The sequence below is a fragment of the Pristiophorus japonicus genome, chromosome 4 (assembly GCF_044704955.1).
Source record: "Pristiophorus japonicus isolate sPriJap1 chromosome 4, sPriJap1.hap1, whole genome shotgun sequence".
Taxonomy (NCBI): domain Eukaryota; kingdom Metazoa; phylum Chordata; class Chondrichthyes; family Pristiophoridae; genus Pristiophorus; species Pristiophorus japonicus.
This window is the reverse complement of record NC_091980.1, coordinates 53,287,839-53,311,596: the sequence shown is the minus strand read 5'-3', so window position 1 is coordinate 53,311,596 and position 23,758 is coordinate 53,287,839. Positions and strand designations below refer to the sequence as shown.

The 23,758-nt window shown below is 45.5% G+C and overlaps 1 pseudogene; it reads left to right on the top strand.

Annotated features, from left to right (window-relative positions):
• Nucleotides 1-18,693: 18,693 nt before the first annotated feature.
• Nucleotides 18,694-18,924, top strand: LOC139263655 (U2 spliceosomal RNA; annotated as a pseudogene).
• Nucleotides 18,925-23,758: the final 4,834 nt, after the last annotated feature.

Sequence of the window (23,758 nt, the reverse complement as noted above, 5' to 3'; positions counted from 1 at the left end):
TTGAATTTATTCTCAGGTTCCCATCCCCTGCCAAGCTAGTTTAAACTCTCCCCAACAGCACTAGCAAAACTCCCGCGAGGCTATTGGTCCTGGCGCTGTTGAGGTGCAACCCGTCTGGTTTGTACAGGTCCCATCTCCTCTAGAAGTGGTCCCAATGCCTCAAGAATTTAAAGCCCTCCCTCCTACGCCAACAATCCAGCCACATGTTCATCCTCTCTATCCTTCTATTCTTGTACTCATTAGCACATGGCACCGGTAGTAACCCGGAGATTACTACCTTCGAGGTCCTACCCTTTAATTTTCTTCCTAGCTCCATGAATTCTGCCTGTAGGACCTCATCCCTCTTTTTACCTATGTCATTGGTCCCAATATGGACCACGACCTCTAGCTGTTTATCCTCCCCCCGCCCCCCCCACAGAAAGCCCTGTGACTGCTCTGTGACATCCTTGACCCTGGCACCAGGGAGGCACCAAACCATTCGACCGCGGAAATGCCTGTCTGTTCCCCTAACTATAGAATCCCCTATCACTAGAGCTCTTTTATTCTTCGCCCCTCCCCACTGTGCAGCTGAGCCACCCGTGGTGCCTTGGAATTGGCTCTGGCTGCACTCCCCAGAGGCACCATCGCCCTTACCGATACTCAAAAGTCAATATCTGTTTGAAAGCGAGATGGACTCACCGGGGGACTCCTGTACTACCTGCCTAGCATTCTTACTTCATCTGGTGGTCACCCGCTGCCCCTCTGTGTGCACGCCTTTAAGCTGTGGGGTGACCACCTCCTGAAACATTCTATCCATGTAGCTCTCATCTGCTTCTTCACTTTCACCCTGGGCCTTCTCTGTATGGACTTGCCTCTCCTCCTCCACAATTCTACTGAACCCCAACATCCCCATCCAGAGTCGTATCAGACCACAGGTTACTGTCGCTTCCGGCAACCAAATTTCTGAAAGCTCATCACAGTTCTGCCAAACCCTAAGATCAATGCCCAGAACTGCCAAAGCCCAGGATAGCTCTCAGTTTTCGCAAAGTCCAGGAAAACTTTGAATTTATAACTAGACCCCATCTTATCTCCCCAGTATTCCTAAATATCTGGTACCTATTGCTAACTGATACATCTTGCATGCCATTTCGTTGTGCCTTTTTAGTTTTAAAAATGGTAAAGGTTAGAATAAAAAATATGTCAAGTAGAAGTGACTCAGTTAAGGTTTTCACAGAATGATGGACTGAGTTGTAAAATTTGATCCCCAAAGCAAAGGTAAAATTCCCAGAAACCCATAATATAAACGGAGAAAATGCTGGAAATCTCAGCGGGTCAGGCAGCATCTGTGGGGAGAAAAACAGAGTTAACATTTCGGTCGACGACCTGCAACGTTAACTCTGTTTTTCTCTCACAGATGCTGCCTGACCCACTGAGATTTCCAGCATTTTCTGTTTTTATTTCAGATTCCAGTATCCGCAGTATTTTGCTTTTGTATAATATAAATGGAGTTTAATGTATTCAGTCACCATCAGCATAAATGCCTGATTTTCCTCTGCCTAATCCAGGGAACTGCCAATCCCAGCACTGCTAACAACCCTTGCCTGAATTTAGCTAAATCAGCACAAATCAGATTGAGCCTGGAGCATTTCTAGTCTGGATGGGTCCACTGTTCCCTACCTTAACATGCTAAATCACTGGAGAATACGGCGTCTATCTTTGATGACTTTCAACATTTTATGTCTTGTGGAGGAAACAGTTTCCTTGCACATCTCCAGTGAAATCCTAGCCCACTTCTGCAAGCACTCTATAAATGGTCCCTTATTTCTGGCATGCTGTGAGTAGCAAAGTGTTCAAAGAGTTAAAACTATTTTCAGTTAAATTCCTGAAGCCTGATGTTCCAATTTTTTTAGTATTAGACATATGAACTTGGATAACCTCCATAAAGACACATAACTCAGCAGTCAGTATGCAACTTCCCATGAGACCTAATTTAATGTAACATACACTTCCTGGAGGTTCATTCAGGCTAATGTAGACAAGAAAGTGAAACTCCTTTTAAAAAAAATTGATATTCACTTTTCCTTTTGTTGAATGTACACTTTAGTCTTAGATGTATAGAGCTGACAGTACAGACTTGGACAGAATGTTGAAACTGCATGAAAGCAAATAAACAGTGTGTACCAGAGCTAAGCTATGGTAAACTGTGGGCTGTTAGAATAATTCCAGCAAAACTTCTGAGGCCTGAAATTTAAATATGGTTTCTGTACCATTTGAAGTTTGTTCATGGAGTGTGATTAAGTAGAAATTATGAAATCACCTGGGCATGATGCCCATAAATAGGCGCAGCTCAAATTTAAAGAGTACTAAGAGAGACAAAGGATAGATTTGTGAGGCATTTGCAATATATGAGGGAGTCATTGCGCAGTGGGAAGGTATTAACAGATTGGAAACAGGATAACAACCAAAAGAGATGCAGGCAATTGTAGACCTATTAATCTTACTTCAATACTAGTGGAACAAGTGGGAAGCTGTTTAACCTACACCACCTCCGGACCAGCTCCAAGATCACCCAAACCTCTGTCGTTGAACTGCAGAATGCGGACGACACGTGTATCTGCGCACACTCTGAGGCTGTACTCCAGGATATAGTCGATGTATTCACTGAGGCATATGAAAGCATGGGCCTTACGCTTAACATCTGTAAGACAAAGGTCCTCCATCAGCCTGTCCTCGCCGCACAGCACTACTCCCCAGTCATCAAGATTCACGGCGCGGCTCTCGACAACGTGGACCACTTCCCATAGCTCGGGAGCCTCTTGTCAACAAAGGCAGACATTGATGCAGAGATTCAACATCGCCTCCAGTGTGCCAGTGCAGCCTCCGGCCACCTGAGGAAAAGAGTGTTCGAAGACCAGGCCCTCAAACCTACCACCAAGCTCATGGTCTGCAGGGCTATAGTAATACCTGCCTTCCTGTGTGTATCAGCGGCATGGACAATGTACAGAAGACACATCAAATTGCTGGAGATATATCACCAATGATGTCTCCGCAAGATCCTGCAAATCCCCTGGGAGGACAGGCGCACCAAGCTCAATGTCCTCGTCCAGGCTAACATCTCCAGTATTGACCACACTCGATCAGCTTCACTGGGCAGGCCACTTAGTCCGCATGCCAGACGCAAGACTCTCTAAGCAATTACTCTATGCGGTGCTCCTTCATGGCAAACGTGACAAAGGTGGACAGCGGAAACATTACAAGGAACACCCACAAAGCCTCCCTGATGATGTGCGACATCACCACTGATATCTGGGAGACCCTGGCCGAAGACCGCCATAGGTGGAGAAAGTGCATCCAGAAAGGCATTGACCTCTTCGAATCTCAACGCTGCCAGCGTGAAGAGGTCAGGCGCAGGCAGTGGAAGGAGCATGCGTCAAATCAGTCCCACCCCCCCACTTCCCCCAACGAATATCTGTCCCACCTGTGACAGGGTTTGTGGCTCTCATGTTGGATTGTTCAGCCACCAAAGAACTCACTGTAGTAGTGGAAGCAAGTCTTTCTTGATTCCGAGGGATTGTCTATGATGACTTCAATACTGTGTAAAATAATGTCACAATTTATTTGGAGCAAATTTGATTTGTTCAAGTTAAGTAAAATGACCCACTGAATTGAGTTTGGTGTTGAATGACCTTTATATTTGTATTATTATGTAAATACTAGTTGCACAAATTGAACTAAACAAATCTGATTCTACCTATTGTTTTGCACGTTTTACTTTACTGTGAGATAAAGCAGTGTGTGATTCAAAACAAGCTTTGCCTCATTTAGTGTTAACCTAGACCACCTTTGGAGAGATTGAAGAAAGACATGCAAAAAACATCAATATCCAGTCCAGATTGCAAGACAATACTACTGTTACAGCCCCGGGTTATGATATTGTACAGGTGGATATAGGGCAGTGGAAGAAAACGCTCATCAAAGTAAAATATGCAGATTACTAACGGGAGTGACTGATACCACTGAACCCTCGAAGGTATCTACGGCAAATCTTAATTTTTCATAACAATGTGAGTAAATCATCATCATCATCATAGGCAATCCCTCGGAATCGAGGAAGACTTGCTTCCACTCTAAAAATGAGTGCTTAGAAACATAGAAACATAGAAAATAGGTACAGGAGCAGGTCATTCGGCCCTGATGATCATGGCTGAACATGCAACTTCAGTACCCCATTCCCGCCTTCTCTCCATACCCGCTGATCTCCTTATCCGTAAGGGCCACATCGAACTCCCTCTTGAATATATCCATCGAACTGGCCTTAACAAATTTCTGTGGTAGAGAAATCCACAGGTTCACCACTCTCTGGGTGAAAATGTTTCTCCTCATCTCGGTCCTATATGGCTTATCCCTTATCCTTAGACTGTGACCCCTGGTTCTGGACTTCCCCAGCATCAGGAACATTCTTCCTGCATCTAACCGGTCCAGTCCCGTCATAATTTTATATGTTTCCATGAGATTCCCTCTCATTCTTCTAAATTCCAATGAGTATAAGCCTAGTCTTTCTTCATATGTCAGTCCTGCCATCCTGGGAATTAGTCTGGTGAACCTTCGCTGCGTGCAAGGGTCAAGGATGTCTCCGAGCGAGTGCAGTAAATTCTAAAAAAGGAGGGAGTATAGCCAGTTGTCGTGGTGCACATTGGTACCAACGACATAGGTAAAAAAAGGAATGAGGTCCTACGAGACGAATTTAAGGAGCTAGGAGCTAAATTAAAAAGTAGGACCTCAAAAGTAGTAATCTCGGGATTGCTACCAGTGCCACATGCTAGTCAGAGTAGGAATCGCAGGATAGCACAGATGAATACGTGGCTTGAGCAGTGGTGCAACAGGGAGGGGTTCAAATTCGTGGGGCATTGGAACAGGTTCTGGGGGAGGTGGGACCAGTACAAACTGGACGGTCTGCACTTGGGCAGGACCGGAACCAATGTCCTAAGGGGAGTGTTTGCTAGTGCTGTTGGGGAGGAGTTAAACTAATATGGCAGGGGGATGGGAACCAATACAGGGAGACAGAGGGAAACAAAAAGGAGACAAAAACAAAAGACAGAAAAGAGATGAGTAAAAGTGGAGGGCAGAGAAACCAAAGGCAAGAAACAAAAAGGGCCACTGAATATAAAAGGGCTGCAGGAGGGGTCAAAACTAAAAATCATGGTTTAAAAACGAGAATGAAAACACTCTACCTAAATGCACGCAGCATTCGAAATAAAGTAAATGAGTTGACGGCACAAATCATTACAAATGGGTACGATTTGGTGGCCATTACAGAAACATGGTTGCAGGGTGGCCAAGACTGGGAATTAAACATACAGGGGAATCTGATGATTCAGAAAGATAGGCAAGAAGGGAAAGGAGGTGGGGTAGCTCTGTTAATAAAAGATGATATCAGGGCAGTTGTGAGGGGTGATATTGGCTCCAATGAACAAAATGTTGAATCATTGTGGGGGAGATTAGAGATAGTAAGGGGAAAAAGTCACTGGTCGGCATAGTTTATAGGCCCCCAAATAATAACTTAACGGTGGGGCGGGCAATAATCAAGGGAATAATGGAGGCATGTGAAAAAGGAACGGCAGTAGTCATGGGGGATTTCAACCTACATATCGATTGGTCAAATCAAATCGCACGGGGTAGCCTGGAGGAGGAATTCATAGAATGCATACGGGATTGTTTCTTAGAACAGTATATAACAGAACCTACAAGGGAGCAAGCCATCTTAGATCTGGTCCTGTGTAATGAGACAGGAAAAAAAAAACGATCTCCTAGTAAAAGATCCTCTCGGAATGAGTGATCACAATATGGTTGAATTTGTAATACAGATTGAGGATGAGGAAGTTGTGTCAGAAACGAGCATACTATGCTTAAACAAAGGGGACTACAGTGGGATGAGGGCAGAGTTAGCGAAAGTAGACTGGAAACAAGGACTAAATGGTGGCACAATTGAGGAACAGTGGAGGACTTTTAAGGAGCTCTTTCATAGTGAGCAACAAAAATATATTCCAGTGAAAAAGAAGGGCGGCAATAGAAGGGATAACCAGCCGTGGATAACCAAGGAAATAAAGGAAAGTATCAAATCAAAGACCAATGCGTATAAGGTTGCCAAGGTTAGTGGGAAACTAGAGGATTGGGAAAATTTTAAGCAACAGCAAAGAATGACTAAAAAAGCAATAAAGAAAGGAAAGATAGATTACGAAGGTAAACTTGCGCAAAACATAAAAACAGATAGTAAAAGCTTTTACAGATGTATAAAACAGAAAAGAGTGACTAAAGTAAATGTTGGTCCCTTAGAAGATGAAAAGGGGGATTTAATAATGGGAAATGTGGAAATGGCTGAGACCTTAAACAATTATTTTGCTTCCGTCTTCACAGTGGAAGACACAAAAACCATGCCAAAATTTGCAGACCACAGGAATGTGGGAAGGGAGGACCTTGAGACAATCACTATCACTAGGAGGGTAGTGCTGGACAGGCTAATGGGACTGAAGGTAGACAAGTCCCCTGGTCCTGATTAAATGCATCCCAAGGTATTAAAAGAGATGGCGGAAGTTATAGCAGATGCATTCGTTATAATCTACCAAAATTCTCTGGACTCTGGGGAGGTACCAGCAGATTGGAAAGCAGCTAATGTAACGCCTCTGTTTAAAAAAGGGGGCAGGCAAAAGGCAGGTAATTATAGGCCAGTTAGTTTAACATCTGTAGTGGGGAAAATGCTTGAAACTATCATTAAGGAAGAAATAGCGGGACATCTAGATAGGAATAGTGCAATCAAGTAGACGCAGCATGGATTCATGAAGGGGAAATCATGTTTAACTAACTCACTGGAATTCTTTGAAGATATAACGAGCATGGTGGATAGAGGTGTACCGATGGATGTGGTGTATTTAGATTTCCAAAAGGCATTCAATAAGGTGCCACACAAAAGGTTATTGCAGAAGATAAAGGTACACAGAGTCAGAGGAAATGTATTAGCATGGATAGAGAATTCGCTGGCTAACAGAAAGCAGAGAGTCAGGATAAATGGGTCCTTTTCCAGTTGGAAATCAGTGGTTAGTGGTGTGCCACAGGGATCAGTGCTGGGACCACAACTGTTTACAATATACATAGATGACCTAGAAGAGGGGACAGAGTGTAGTGCAACAAAATTTGCAGATGACACTAAGATTAGTGGGAAAGCGGGTTGTGTAGAGGACTCAGAGAGGCTGCAAGGAGATTTGGATAGGTTAAGCGAATGGGCTAAGGTTTGGCAGATGGAATACAATGTCGGAAAGTGTGAGGTCATCCACCTTGGGAAAAAAAACAGTAAAAGGGAATATTATTTGAATGGGGAGAAATTACAACATGCTGTGGTGCAGAGGGACCTGGGGGTCCTTGTGCATGAAACTCTAATCCCAAAAGGTTAGTTTGCAGGTGCAGCAGGTAATCAGGAAGGCGAATGGAATGTTGGCCTTCATTGCGAGACGGATGGAGTACAAAAGCAGGGAGGTCTTGCTGCAACTGTATAAGGTATTGGTAAGGCCGCACCTGGAGCACTGCGTGCAGTTTTGGTCACCTTACTTAAGGAAGGATATACTAGCTTTGGAAGGGGTACAGAGACGATTCACGAGGCTGATTCCAGAAATGAGGGGTTACCTTATGATGATAGATTGAGTAGACTGGGTCTTTACTCGTTGGAGTTCAGAAGGATGAGGGTTGATCTTATAGAAACATTTAAAATCATGAAAGGGATAGACAAGATAAAGGCAGAGAGGTTGTTTCCACTGGTTGGGGAGACTAGAACTAGGGAGCGCAGCCTCAAAATACAGAGGAGCCAATTTAAAACCGAGTTGAGAAAGAATTTCTTCTCCCAGAGGGTTGTGAATCTGTGGAATTCTCTGCCCAAGGAAGGAGTTGAGGCTAGCTCATTAAATGTTTTCAAGTCAAAGATAGATAGATTTTTAACCAATAAGGGAATTAAGGGTTACGGGGAGAGGGCGGGTAAGTGGAGCTGGGTCCATGACCAGATCAGCCATGATCTTATTGAATGGCGGAGCAGGCTCGAGGGGGTAGATGGCCTACTCCTGTTCCTAATTCTTATGTTCTTATGTTCTTATTACTCCCTCAATAGCAAGCATGTCCTTCCTCAGATTGGGAGACCAAAACTGCACACAATACTCAAGATGTGGTCTCACCAAGGCCCTGTACAACTGCAGCAAGACCTCCCTGCTCCTATACTCAAATCCTCTCGCTATGAAGGCCAACATGCCATTTGCTTTCTTAACTGCCTGCTGTACCTGCATGCCTACCTTCATTGACTGATGTACCATGACACCCAGGTCTCATTGCACCTCCCCTTTTACTAATCTGGCACCATTCAGATAAAAATCTGCCTTCCTGTTTTTGCCACCCAAGTGGATAACCTCACATTTATCCACATTATACTGCGCCTGCCATGCATTTGCCCATTCACCTAACCTGTCCAAGTCACCCTGCAGCCTCTTGGCATCCTCCTCACAGCTTACTCTGCCACCCAGCTTAGTGTCATCTGCAAACTTGGAGATATCACACTCAATTCCTTCGTCCAAATCATTAATGTATATTGTAAATAGCTGGGGTCCCAGCACTGAACCTTGCGGTACCCCACGAGTCACTGCCTGCCATTCTGAAAAGGACCAGTTTATTCCCACTCTTTGCTTCCTGTCTGCCAACCAGTTCTCTATCCACGTCAATACATTACCCCCAATATCATGTACCTTAATTTTGCACACTAACCTCTTGTGTGGGACCTTGTCAAAAGCCTTTTGAAAGTCCAAACACACCACATCCACTGGTTCTCCCTTGTCCACTCTACTAGTTACATCCTCAAAAAATTCCAGAAGATTTGTCAAGCATGATTTCCCTTTCATAAATGCATGCTGACTTGGACCGATCCTGTCCAAATGCGCTGCTATTACATCTTTAATAATTGATTCCAGCATTTTCCCCACCACCAATGTCAGGATAAGCAGTCTATAAATCCCTGTTTTCTCACTCCCCCCTTTTTTTAAAAATGGGGTACATTAGCTACCCTCCAATCCATAGGTACTGATCCAGAGTCCATGGAATTTTGGAAAATGACCACCAATGCATCTACTATTTCCAGGGCCACTTCCTTAAATACTTTGGAATGCAGACTATCAGGCTCTGGGGATTTATCGGCCTTCAGTCCCATCTGTTTCCCTAACACCATTTCCTGGCTAATAGGGATTTTCTTCAGTTCCTCCTTGTCGCTAGACCCTCGGTCCCCTAGTATTTTCAGGAAGTTATTTGTGTCTTCCTTAGTGAAGACAGAACCAAAGTATTTGTTCAATTGGTCTGCTGTTTCCTTGTTCCCCATTATGAATTCACCTGATTCTGACTGCAAGGGACCTACATTAGTCTTCACTAATCTTTTTCTATTCACATATCTATAGAAGCTTTTGCAGTCAGTTTTTATGTTCCCTGCAAGCTTACTCTCATACTCTATTTGCCCCTTCCTAATTAAACCCTTAGTCCTCCTCTGCTGAATTCTAAATTTCTCCCAGTCCTCAGGTTTGCTGCTTTTTCTGGCCAATTTAATGCCTCTTCCTTGGATTTAACACTATCCCTAATTTCCCTTGTTAGCCACGATTGAACCATCATTCCTGTTTTATTTTTATGCCAGACAGGGATGTACAGTAGTTGTAATTCATCCATGTGATCTTTAAATGTCTGCCATTGCTTATTCACCGTCAATCCTTTAAGTATCATTCGCCAGTCTATCCTAGCCAAATCAAGCCTCATATCATCGAAGTTTCCTTTCTTTAGGTTCAGGACCCTTGTCTCTGAATTAACTGTGTTGCTTTCCATCTTAATGAAGAATTCGACCATATTATGGTCACTATTCCCCAAGGGGCCACGCATGACAAGATTGCTAATTAATCCTCTATCGTTAAACAAGACCCAGTCTAGGATGGCCTGCTCTCTAGTTGTTTCCTCGACATTTTGGTCTGGAAAACTATCCCCGAAACACTCCAGGAAATCCTCCTCCATAGTATTGCTACCAGTTTGGTTAGCCGAATCAATATGCAGGCTCAACTCACCCATGATAACTGCTGTACCCTTATTGCACACGTCCCTAATTTCCTATTTGATGCCATCCCTAACCTCCCTACTACTGTTTGGTGGTCTGTACACAACTCCCACTAACATTTTCTGCCCTTTGGTGTATTGCAGCTCTACCCATATAGATTCCACATCATCCAAGCTAATGTCCTTCCTTACGATTGCGTTAGCCTTCTCTTTAACCATTAACGCTACCACACCTCCTTTTCTTTCCTGTCTATCCTTCCTGAATATTGAATACCCCTGGATATTGAGTTCCCAGCCTTGGTTACCCTGGAGACATGTCTCTGTAATCCCAATTACATCACACCCGATAACAGCTAGCTACGCAGTTAATTCGACCACCTTATTAGGAATGCTCCTCACATTGAGACTTAGAGCCTTCAGGCTTGTTTTTTTTAAACACTCTTTGTCCTTTCAGAATTATGTTGTAATGTGGCCCTTTTTGATTTTTGCCCTTGATTTTTCTGCCCTCCACTCTTGCTTTTCTCCTTCCTACCTTTTGCTTCAGCTCCCTTTTTACTTCCCTCTGCCTCCTTGCATAGGTTCTCAGCCCCCTGCCATATTAGTTTAAACCCTCGCCAACAGCACTAGCAAACACTCCACCTAGGACATAGGTTCCATTCCTGCCCAGATGCAGATTGTCCAGTTTGTACTGGTCCCATCTCCCCCAGAACCGGTTCCAATGCCCCAGGAATTTGAATCCCTCCTCCTTGCACCATTCCTCAAGCCACATATTCATCTGAACTATCCTGCAATTCCTACTCTGACTACCACGTGGCACTGGTAGCAATCCTGAGATTACTACCTTTGAGGTCCTACTTTTTAATTTAATTTCTAGCTCCCTAAATTTAGCTTGCAGGATCTCATCCTGTTTTTTACCTATATCGTTTGTACCTATATGCATCACGACAGCTGGCTGTTCCCCCTCCTCCTCCAGAATGCACTGCAACCGCTCCGAGACATCCTTGACACTTGCACCAGGGAGGCAACATACCATCCTGGAGTCTCGTTTGCGGCCGCAGAATTGCCTATCTGTTCCCTTTACAATAGAATCCCCTATCACTATAGCTCTCCCAAGCTTTTTCCTGCCCTCCTGTGCAGCAGAGCCACCCATGGTGCCATGAAGTTGGCTGCTGCTGCCTTCCCCTGATGAGTCATCTCCCCCAATAGTACCCAAAACAGTGTATCTGTTTTGGAGGGAGATGACCGCAGGGGACCCCTGCACTACCTTCCTTCCACTGCTCTGCCTGATGGTCACCCATTCTCTATCTGCTTGAGTAACTTTTACCTGCTGTGTGACCAACTCACTAAACGTGCTATTCACGACATCCTCAGCATCGCGGATGCTCCAGAGTGAGTCCATGCGCAGCTCCAGTGCCGCAATGCGGTCTGTTAGGAGCTGAAGCTGGACACATAGTAGTCAGGGACACTGCTAGCGTCCCTGATTTGCCACATAGCACAGGAGAAGCATGACATGGGTCTGAGCTCGCCTGCCATGACTTAACCCTGAGATTAAATTAATTGGGCAACAATGCCAAAGGTTTCCCACTGATAAGAAAAGAAGAAAAAGATCAAATACTCACCAGCCACAAGGTAGCTGAACAGTCCAATACGAGAACCACAGTCCCTGTCACAGGTGGGACAGATAGTTGTTGAGGGAAGAGGTGGGTGGGACTGGTTTGCCGCAAGCTCTTTCCGCTGCCTGTGCTAGATTTCTGCTTGCTCTCAGCAATGAGACTCGAGGTGCTCAGCGCCCTCTCGGATGCACTTCCTCCACTTAGGGCAGTCTTTGTCCAAGGACTCCCAGGTGTCAGTGGGGATGTTGCACTTTATCAGGGAGGCTTTGAGGGTGTCTAGTAACGCTTCCTCTGCCCACCTTTGGCTCGCTTGCCGTAAAGGAGTTCCGAGTAGAACGCTTGCTTTGGGTGCCTCGTGTCTGGCATGCGAAAGATGCGGCCTGACCAGCGGAGCTGATCATGTGTGGTCAACTGGGAAAGTCGTTGCTAGATTCTTCCTCAACCGTCTTCTCCCTGTGGCTGAGGAGCTCCTCCCAGAGTCACAGTGCAGATTTTGTCCCCTACGGGGCACAACGGACATGGTTTTTACAGCACGATAGCTGCAGGAAAAATGCAGGGAACAGCACCAGCCCTTATACATGGCAGCCTTCGACCTTACAAAGGCTTTTGATACTCGTGAGGGTATATGGAGCGTCCTCCTCCGTTTTGGGTGCCCCCAAAAGTTAGTCACCATCCTCGGCCAACTCCACGACGACAAGCAGGCCGTGATCCTTACCAATGGATGTTAGTCAACATGATCTCAGAAGAGAAAGACCCTGTCTGACTAACCTGCTTGGCTTTTTTGAGGAATCAACATCCTAGGTAGACTATGAAAAGCCCTACAACATGGTATACCTAGATTTTCAAAAAGGATGTGACAAAGTTCCACGTGAAAAGTTCTGCAGTGGGATTCCAGGTTAATTTTGCTGAAGGTAGAAATCACTAGGAACTATTTAGAGGATTTATATTATAATATGGAAAGAAGTGCAGAGTGGGTTGTGTCAAGTATCAATATTGGGATCACTATTCCGTATAAATTACATCAATGACTTGGACTCAGAATCTCAGAGCAAATTGCTCAAATTTGCAAATGATATCAAATGAGGAGTTGCAGTTGATTTTTGAGGAAGTAGCTCTTAAAATACAAAGGCCTAGAAATTGAGGTGTTAACACTGGCCATTAACGTTTGTGTCAGCAATAACAGTGGTGGTAACAGCACTGCCCCCCAGTCATCAAGCTCCACGGTGCGGCCCTGGAAACCGTGGACCATGTCCCATATCTCGGGAGCTTCATATCAACAAAAGCAGGCACCCCAACACCGCCTCCAGTGTGACAGTGCAGTCTTCGGCTGCCTGAGGAAAAAAGTATTTTGAAGACCAGGCCCTCAAAACTGCCACCAAGATCATGGTCTACAGGGCTGTAGTAATACCCACCCTCCTGTATGGCTCAGAGACATGGACCATGTACAGTAGACACCTCAAGATGCTGGAGAAATATCACCAATGATGTCTCCGTAAGATTCTACAAATCCCCTGGAAGGATAGGCGCACCAACATCAGTGCCCTCATCCAGGCCAACATCCCCAGCATTGAAGCACTGACCACAATCGATCAGCTCCGCTGGGCAGGCCACATAGTTCACATGCCAGACACGAGATTCCCAAAGTAAGTACTCTACTCGGAGCTTCTTCATGGCAAACAAGCCAAAGGTGGGCAGCGGAAACGTTACAAGGACACCCTCAAAGCCTCCCTGATAAAATGCGACATCCCCACTTACACCTGGGAGTCCCTGGCCCAAGACCGCCCTAAGTGGTGGAAATGTATCTGAGAGGGCGCTGAGCACCTCGAGTCTCAACGCCGAGAGTATGCAGAAATCAAGCGCAGGCAGCGGAAAGAGCGTGCGGTAAACCAGTCCCACCCACCCCTTCCCTCAATGCTATCTGTCCCACCTGTGACAGAGTCTGTGGCTCTCGTATTGGACTGTTCAGCCACCAAAGAACTCAATTCAGGAGTTGAAGCAAATCTTCCTCGATTCCAAGGGACTGCCAATGATGATGATGATGATGGAATCCTCACTTCCACCCGCTGCCGACGGGTCCCGTGGCGGCTGCCATTTTCGGCTGGGCGTCAGCGCTGCTGATGTCCATGCTCATGATGGATACGTAGAGTATGCAGATCGTGACGTCAGTGATTGTGCAACGCTCACCTGATGCCCGAACTGCCATTTTGGAGTTTGCTGCTCAACTTATGTCAGTAGAGTTTGTGATATATTCACAGAGCACAAGCACACAGCTTTCTAACATGGCAGGTAGCTCTTGGAAGTCTCCGGAACCTGCTGCTTCTGTTAAATTATTAACTCTGTAGTTGCAGTAACACAATACGTCCACATACAGTGTGGAGCTGCAAACATTACAAGCTCACAGATATGAAACTTCTTCCTCCTTAATGAAGAAGTTATTAGAACAACATGATGCATAACTTGCATGTTTATACATAACACAGGATATAGACTTATTTTTTCCATATTTACAAATTTACCTGAACCACTTGTTTTCTGTTTCGAAGTGGATACCTTTGCTCTCAAACAGAACCTTCCAAACATGGTGTTGAATTTAAATTCATTCGAGGCTCATCCTGAGGAACGTTTTCCTCCACGGAATTTCCTTGATTTTCATTAAAACTCACTCTAACTTCAGGCTGTTTGTTTTCCTGACTCGGACTCAGACTAACATTCTGATTTTCTCTTGGATTTGTTTCCAGTACATTGGATGTAGGGTTTGCTACTGGTATATCAAAACTATCTGATGAGTCGGAAATAATTGAATCATTCCCACCTTCAACTCTTTCCATGTCTGTTGGTAAAATATGATCTGTATGAACAAACCTATGATAACCTGTCCATTATCTAACAACTTGAACAAATATGTCAAAGGACCACATATCTTCACCACTCTTCCTAGTAACCACTTTAACCATTTGTGTTGATGGTTCTTCACTCTCACCTTCTGGTTTAATTTCACACTTCTCTCTTTTACTGTACCTCTATCATGATTCTCTTTCTGTCTTAATTGTGTTTCTTCTATGGACTGTGCCAAATTTGGTTTTAACAACGAGAATCTGGTTCGTGGCTGTCGTTTGAGAAATAACTCTGCTGATGTTCTACCAGTAGTTGTGTGAGGAGTATTACAATACGTAACCAAAAATTAGCTAATTTGTGATCCAATGACCACTGTCGTTTCCTTGGCTTTGGATCTAACATTTGTTTTATGAGGGCACATTTTACAATTTGTACAGTGCGCTCTGCTACACCATTCGAAGCAGGGTGGTACGGTGGAATCTTGGTATGTTTCACACCATTTTTGCTCGCGAACTGTGCAAATTCTTCTGAACAAAATTGTGGACCATTATCCGAAACAATTTCTTCTGGGAGGCCAAATGAAGAAAATAAACTTTGCAAAATGTCTAATGTTTTACTTGTTGTTATTTTCCACATTGCAAACACCTCAACCCACTTCGAATGGCTATCAATCACAATGAATGATTGTTGTCCGTCTAACTCAGCAAAATCAATATGTAGCCTTTGCCACACCCTGGGAGGCCATTTCCATGGCTATAATGGTACTGATGATGGTTGCTTGCTTACCAATTGACATGTCCTATACTGATGCATGATGTACTCTATATCTTTATCAAGACCTGGCCACCATAAGTAAATGCGTGCAAAACTCTTGGTCAAGCACATTCCCAGGTGCTGGTCATGGAGGTCTCCTAATAATTTGGACCTGAACTTATTTGGTATAATCACTCTTGCAGCACCCCACATGATACAATCTTTATCAACTGATAATTCATTCCTTCGAATGAAGAATGGATGAATATCTTTATCTGTTACATGATTTGGCCATCCATTTGCAATATAATCATTGACATCACTGGGTCACATTTGGTTGCTCTACCAATCTCTTCAGCTGTGACTGGCAGTTCATCAATGTATGAAAAATAAAACAATTCTTCCCTATCCGGTGTAACTTGTGATGGGGAAGGCAATCTAGACATTGCATCAGCATTACTGTGATCAGCTGATCGTCTGTATTCAATATCATATGAATATGCTGACAAAATCAAAGCCCATCTCTGCATTTGGGCTGCAGCTAAGGTTGGAACTGGGGACTTTGGATGGAGGATTGCTGTTAGGGGCTTATGGACCCTAACGATGGTAAACTTACGACCATACAAGTATTTGTGAAACTTCTTGACCCCAAAAATTAATGCCAAAGCTTCCATTTCAATTTGCGAATAATTACTCTCACTGGCACTGAGAGTGTGTGAAGCAAAAGCAATTGGTCTCTCCTCCCCACTACTTAATACAAGAGAGATCACTGCCCCAACTCCATACGGAGAGGCATCACATGCTAGCTTAATCTCCTTAGATATGTCATAGTGAACTAACATGGTGCTCTCTACCAATTTGCTTTTACACTCCTTGAATGCTGTATCACATTCTTTTGACCACTTCCAATGGACCTGTTTTTTCAAAAGTTCATTCAGTGGATGTAATACTGTCGCCAAATTTGGTAGGAACTTCCCATAATAGTTCAAAAGATCCAAGAATGAACGAAGTTCAGTGACATTCCTGGGAGTGGGTGCATTTCTGATTGCAACCAGGTTTCCCATGGTTGAATGTAAACCATCTGTGTCTATTCTGTACCCTAAGTACTCCACTGAATTTTGAAATAACTCAGACTTATGAGCAGACACTCGTATTCTGTGCTTCTCTAGCCGTTTGAGGACTTCATTCAATATGTTATTATGAATTTGCCTATTTGGTGCTGAAATTAGTATGTCATCTAAATAACATATTACCCCTTCAATACCTTGCAAAATCTGGTTCATCACCCCTTGGAATATGGCAGGGGCAGAAGACACTCCAAACGATAGCCTATTAAATTGATATAGGCCTAGGAGTCAAGCATGACTTGGACTCCTCATCTAGTTCAAGCTGTAAGTAGGCATTCGTAAGATCCAGTTTTGAGAAGATCTGACCACCTGTCAGTGTTGTGAACAAATCTTCTATATTTGGCAATGTATTGGGGACATTACCCTCTAGAACCTGGTTTACGGTTACTTTATAATCACCACACAATCTTATCTTACCATCGGACTTCGGTACAACAACAATGGGTGTAGCCCAATTACATCGATCTATCTTACAAATAATGTTCTCAGTCTCTTGTCTTTTGAGTTGTTGCTCAACTTTTTCCTTGAGTGCATATGGTACGGAACGTGACTTGTAGTAAACTGATCTAGCGTCCTTCTGTACCCTGACACTCGCCTTGAAGTCTTGGATTGGACTGTCTGTTTCACAGAACACCTTCGGATACTTCTTGATAACATCATCCGTTGATGCAAATCTCGCTTCCACACGGAAAATCTCACTCCAATCCAGCTTCAGTGATCTCAACCAATTTCTTCCTAGTAAGGCAGGCTTGTCTCCTTTCCCTCCTATTAGAGGCAAATTCTGAAATTGATTCTTGTATTTCACCGGTACGGTGATACGACCAACCACAGGAATTTTCTCTCCCGAGTAGCCTCGCAGCTCCATCTTGGATTTCTCCAATGGGAAATCACGCAATTTGTCGAGGTATAGCGACTCCGGTGCTACACTCACGGAAGCACCCATTTGTATCTTGAATCCCGCAACATCTATGTGGCTTTTGATACTTTTTGAATCATTGTCCGTTAACCTTGTGCTCCTGATGACATGTAACTCTAACATCACCACGTCCTGTTGTTGTTCTTCCATGCTATGTACTCTTTGGGGATTTCAGCTCATAGCTTTGAACGCTGGACTCATAGCTTTGAAAACTGGTTTACCCTTCAGTTGGCATGCCTTCGCAAGATGCCCAGTCTTCCTGCAGAAGAAACACTCTGCCTGCACTTTTGGACAACTTTGAGCAATGTGTTGTCCCAGGCACCGATAGCACGACTTCGACGCTCTGTTAGAATTTCCAGTTTCTGAGACTTTGGGCCCCCACCGCCTTTTACTTTGAATCTGCAAGCGATTTACTTCGGTTGACTGATGACCGTAATTATTATTTAATTCTCGGGAATATTGTTCGGCCATGCCCATCGACCTCGCTGTCTGACAAGCAATCTCAAAAGTCAAGTCATCTGTCGTCAATAACGTTCTTCTGATCGCATCATTTTTCACCCCACAACAAAAAGATCCCGTAATGCTTGTTTTGAAAGTTTCTGAAATTACAGTGAATAGATAGCTTTTTTAATGCTACAATGTAATCACTGATAACTTTATCAGTCTTTTGATTTCGTATACCAAAATGATAGCTTTCAGCAATTTCTAACGGTTTGGGGTTATAGTGCTGCTCCAGCTTCATTAAAATCTCTTTAAGCGTTGTGTCCTTTAGCTCGTCAGGCAGATTTACCAGGGTTTCGTACAATTCAGGTCCAGCTGCAGATAAGAAGATAGCTCGCTTCCATTCCAACACAGCCAGGTTCTGATCGGCATTCCCTGGAACTTCGATTATGTTATTTGCAGTGAAATACATTTCTAACCGGGCCACATACGCTTTAAAGTGTTCCCGGTCCTGTTTATATTCACCCAAATGTCCTATTACTGCTATGGGTGCCGCCATTTTGTCTCTGCAGTGTAGACAGTGTGCTCGTTTTTTATCTTGGATTTTGTAGCTTTTTCCAAACACAGAGAAGCTTCCAAATTCTCTCTATCGGCTGGCTGAATCCTTCACCAACAAAATTTCAGCTTTAAATCATCCAAAAATCCCATCTTTCCGCCAAATGTGATATATTCACAGAGCACAAGCACACACAGCTTTCTAACATGGCAGGCAGCTCTCAGAAGTCTCCGGAACCTGCTACTTCTATTTAATTATTCACTCTGTAGTTGCAGTAAAACAATACGTCCACATCCACAGTGTAGAGCTACAAACATTACAAGCTCACAGACATTACAGAGTGTTGATTACGACCGGCTGACTAAGCATTCTCGGCCTTTTGGCTAAGATCTGCATAACTAACCTGACCAGCCACCATGACCTCCGGGTAGTTTCTCCCTGGTCAGGAAGGTATATGCTTACATTTTTGTAAACAGGAGGTGGGTGGGATGGCTTGACCCATCCACCTCCACGGAGGTGTGTGGGGGACCTGACCCATCCACCTCCATGGCACGAACCTGGTATTGCAGTACTTCCAGGAACGGTGCAGTGGCTCTAGGCCTTTTGGCTAAGAGCATTGGCGCAGAGTGATCCTTGACTGGTGCAGGGTGACCTCTGGCGTTTGTGACTTGACAAAGAATTGGAAACGATTGGCTACGAATTTATTTAAAAAAAAAAAAAGAAGCCTCCAGCAGTATTATTTAAAAGAATCATCAGCAAAAACTTGCAGCTGACATGTTTGTTCAGTTTGACTGGCTCTGTGTCACTTTCTGCAACTCCTGCAGCTTTCTAAACTTGTTTCAAGTTCCTACGGTGCAAGTGGAGAATGCCTTAATTCTTGTTTAAAGGCTTCCGTTCAAAACACGCTCACAGTTCTGGCGGCTCTACTGGCAGTCTCCCTCATGTACAAGTATCTTTGGGAGAGGGAGTGGAGGCAGCAAAGAAAAAGAGAGGATGTTCACAGAGGGAGGACGAGGAGGGCCAGGAGGTCTATCAGCAGGAGGCCATACCCACCTATGGTCTTCAGAGAACACTCCCCTTATAACCACTTAAGCAAGGAGCAGTTTATCAGGAGGCTGCACATCAGCAAGGAGGTGGTCACAGAACTCTGCCACCTCCTACAACCAGACCTGCAGCCTCAGAGCAGGGCAACCATGGCTCTCTCCCAGTGCTTCTTAGTTCACCGTGTCCCTCAATCCTTCCAGCCTACAGCAGGAGACATAGCTAGCATCTCCCAGTTCACTGTCCATCGTTGCATCCGTGATAGATAGATTTCTAGATACAAAAGGCACCAAGGAGTATGGGGAGAAAGGGAAATATGGTGTTGAGATAGAGAATCAGCCATGATCAGGCTAGAAGGGCCAAATGGCCTACTACTGCTCCTATTTTCTATGTTTCTATGAGAGGTCACAGAGGCTCTCTACTTTTGAGCGATAAGAGAGTCAAGGGTTATGGGGAGCGGGCAGGGAAGTGGAGTTGAGGCCAAGATCAGATCAGCCATGATCTTATTGAATGATGGAGCAGGCTTGAGGGGCCAAATGGTCTACTCCTTCTCCTATTTCTTGTGTTCTTATGTGCTGCAGGAGAAGGGACTACATCATCTTCTCTCTGAGCAGAGAGAAGCAGGAGGAGCGTGTATGTGGCTTTGACAGGATAGCGGGCTTCCCCACGGTGCAGGGCGCCTTCGACTATGCAGGCATTGCACAACAATCCTGAGATCTTCTGTAACTGCAAAGGCTACCACTCCCGACGCATCCTGATGGTCAATGCCCGCCATCCTGGCAGCAGTCATGATGTGTGCAAGCAATCTTCCAGTTACCCCAGCGCTTGGGAGGTGTCCTCCAGTATTCGACAGAGCAGGTGTCCCATTTTGTGCTGGTCTGCTGTATGCTTCACAACGTGGCCATCATAAAGGGTGCAGCTAGTGCCAGCAGGGATTGTGGAACCACCTCAGGAAGAGGACAAGGGAGAGGAGGTGATGGAGGAGCAAAAGAAAGAAGAAGAGCATAAGGAGGAAGGGAGGAGCTAGGCAGCCTCCTCCGCGTGAGCTGTCGGTGAATGCCTCATTGGACTCCCATTTAAGTGAATGAAACCCCAGATACCTGTCGCTCACCACATTCCTATCAATCACATGTCCATCATACCATCCTTCTGTCACGGAATATCAGTGTCCTCTTGGGCACAAAGCTGAAATGTGAGACACGATTAAACACACATTCCAAACAATTTTAATAAATTTATAACTGCTCAATTTACATTACAATATTAACTAATCACCCTTGTACAATTCCTTAGTGTCTGTCGTTTGCATGCCCTTTCCAACTCTGGTGCTCCCTCACAGTGCTCCCCCAATGGCTGCAGCAGGGCTGGTGGAAGGCAGCTGAGTTTCTGTGGGGGAGATTTCAGATGGCCTTGTGGGATGACTGGACCAGCTGTGGACCCAGAAGGCCTGGCTGTAGACTGCACCACCTCAGCATGTGCGGCAACATTCTGGGCTGGCTGAACGACAGGCAACAGCAAGGATAATGGAGGAGTGGCAGTGGTGGGAGTAGGAATGCTGTCATCCTGAGAGAGGACAGCAGGTTCCTGCAGCACTGACCCACTGTCACTCTTCCGGGGCAGCACCTCAGCACCCCTAGCAATCTGTTGGTGGACAGATTGCTGGCCTGCTGCGACACCCTGAAAGCCCCTTTCGACCTGGTAAACCCAACTCCGAAAGCAGGAGTCTGAGCTTGTGTGGTAGCAAGCTGAGCCTGCAAGAGAGCAGACTGTGCTTCCACTGCAGCACTGAGGCTTTGAGTCCATTCCGCCTGTGCTGCAGTGGAAACCGCGACATCACCCATCACCCGCAGCATCATGGCTGGGTCCACAAAAGGTCTCTCCTGGAGTTGTCCACCATTTCCAACCTGAAAGTCATGGGCTCCAAACTCTGTGCAAAGCCCCGTCCAATGTTGGAGTCGGACTCCTCCGTGCTCCTTGATATTATCAAGAGTCTCTCTGGCAGCCTTGCCATTGCACCTAGCATTTCGGTGTACAAGCCCATTACCCTTCTTCTGAAGGCCGCCCCATCATGGTAATCATCTGACTCATGTGCAGCAGAACGCATGCACAAACCCACCCTCTGGGGAACTGGCCCGAGCTACCCTTTCCCCCGGTGCCTCACCCCATGTGCAGATCCTGCATCTATACTACCTGCAAATTCCACGCAGTGCCAGTTTCTGAGCTGGTGTCTGCAAGTGTCAGATGCAGTGATGGTTTGCCTTCTTCTTCATCTCCTCCATTAGTTTAGATGGCCTTGCAGAACGACCTCGACCAGCTGTGGACCTCGAAGGCCTGGCTGTAGACTGCACAATCTCGGCATGGACTCCAGCACTTCTGGTTGGTTGACAGACAACAACAAGGACACTGGCAGAGTGGCAGGGGTGAGAGCAGGAATGCTGTCATCCTGAGAGAGCACAGCAGGTTCATGCTCCATGGAGCCACTGTCACTTTCCCACGCCGGAGAACAGATTGTTGGACTGCTGTGACACACTGGAATCCCCTTTGAACACAAGAATTCAGAGCCATGATGGCAGCAGTCTCAGCTTCCAGATGGTGGTTGGCTGCTGCTTGTGCTGCAATTGAAGCTGAAACATCCGCCATCAGACGTTGCTTCATGGTTGGTTGCACAAGTGTGTTGATAGAGTTGGCTACCAGTTCCATGCTGGAAAGGCTGGGTTCTAAGCTCTGCGCAAACCTGAGTGCCAAGTTTGTGCCGAACTCCTCCATGAACGCAGGATTTCTGGCAGGCTTCCGAGTAGGCACCAAATATTTCGGTCTGTACACCCATCAGCCTTTTTCTGTAGCCTGGCCCTTCAAAGTCCTCATCTGAGTCCTTGGCAGCAGAACTTGTGCGCGACCTTGCCTTCGGCAAGCTGGCTCCTGTGCTATCCTTACCCCCTGACCTGGCTGCAGCACACCTGTGCTCGGTGTGTCAGCACATGCAGATCCCACCTCTCTGCTACCCTCTAAACTACACAGAGTGTGAATATCTGAGCTGGTGGCTGCAAGTGTGGAATCGAGTGATTGTGTGTCTTCATCATCACTGTCTTCCTGCACTTCCACCACTTCCTGGGCAGGTTGCAGTACTTGGGTATCTGAAATGAAAAAGGGACAAGGGTTGTGTTGTGGTGAGGGGAGAGAAGAAATTAAGAAGAACATGCTTACACCAGTTGCAGCTTATAAGTCAGAGAGAGTTAGGAATGGGGGAGAAGTGGGATGTGAGAAGAATTAGGTATGAGGATAGCATCATTTTCAATGGATTCAGCCCCCCCAGTGACCATAGCCTCAGCAAAGGCCTTTCCCATAATGGCCAGCACTGTCTCCTCCATGGGGGTCAGGACATGCAGTTGTTCCTGTCTCCCTCCAGTTAGTTCCTGCTGCATCTGGTTGTATGCCATCTTCTCTTGCAAGAGAGAGGGAAGTGTGTCAGTGAGTGTGTGCAATGTGTTTTGGTGATGTGGCTGTCATCGTTGAATAGCTGGCAGTGTGTGCAAATTGTGAGATGTGGGTGTGAGGCTTGCAACAGTGCTAAGGTGAGGTGAAGCATATGAATGTTAGGCATGCGTCCTGATTGAGAGAGATTGTTGGTTTGATAGTCGGTGAGTGATGTTGATACTGATTGTTGGTTTGATGAATTGAGGAGTTGGTAGGATATGACATTTGAAGGTGCATTCACTGATCTTGACCACTTGTAGGAGGTCATTAAGCTTCTTGCGGAACTGCCTCCAGGTTGATACACTCATAATAAAGGGTGAAACTGAGTACTGTGTACAATGAGAAAGTGTGACCTCAGCTCATTTAATAAGATTCCAGAGTGCAGGTACCTCGTGGGTGTCCTGCTTATATACTGTGCACCGAATGGATGCTGGGATCCCTTGGGACTCCAACAGGTGGACCCTCTGGTGGTCAGGTATCATGCAGGTTACAAAGGGTTAAATACATAACATCACTCCCCCGTGAAGTCAACAGTACACTTATTTACAAGGTGAGACGATCTGGGGTTTTTCGCTCCCTTGTCGATCGTCTCGGTACAAATGCTGGTGTGGGTGGGTTGGTCAGCTCTTCACTGGGCTGTTGGGCAGCCAGCCTTGCCAGGCTGCTGGGGATGGTGAGTTCAGCTTCCTGGTCAACCATGATGTCAGTTGCCACGTGTGTGTGTTGGAGGGTCAAAGTTGGTGGTGTCTTCTTTGGGTTGTTCGTAGCTGTTGGTGAACCGCAATTTGATTTGGTCCAAATGTTTTCTGTGCATTTGTCCATTGGCCAATTTGACTTGAAACACCTACTCCCGCCTTTGGCTGTGACCCTGCCAGCAAACCATTTGGGACCATATCCATAATTGAGCACAAAC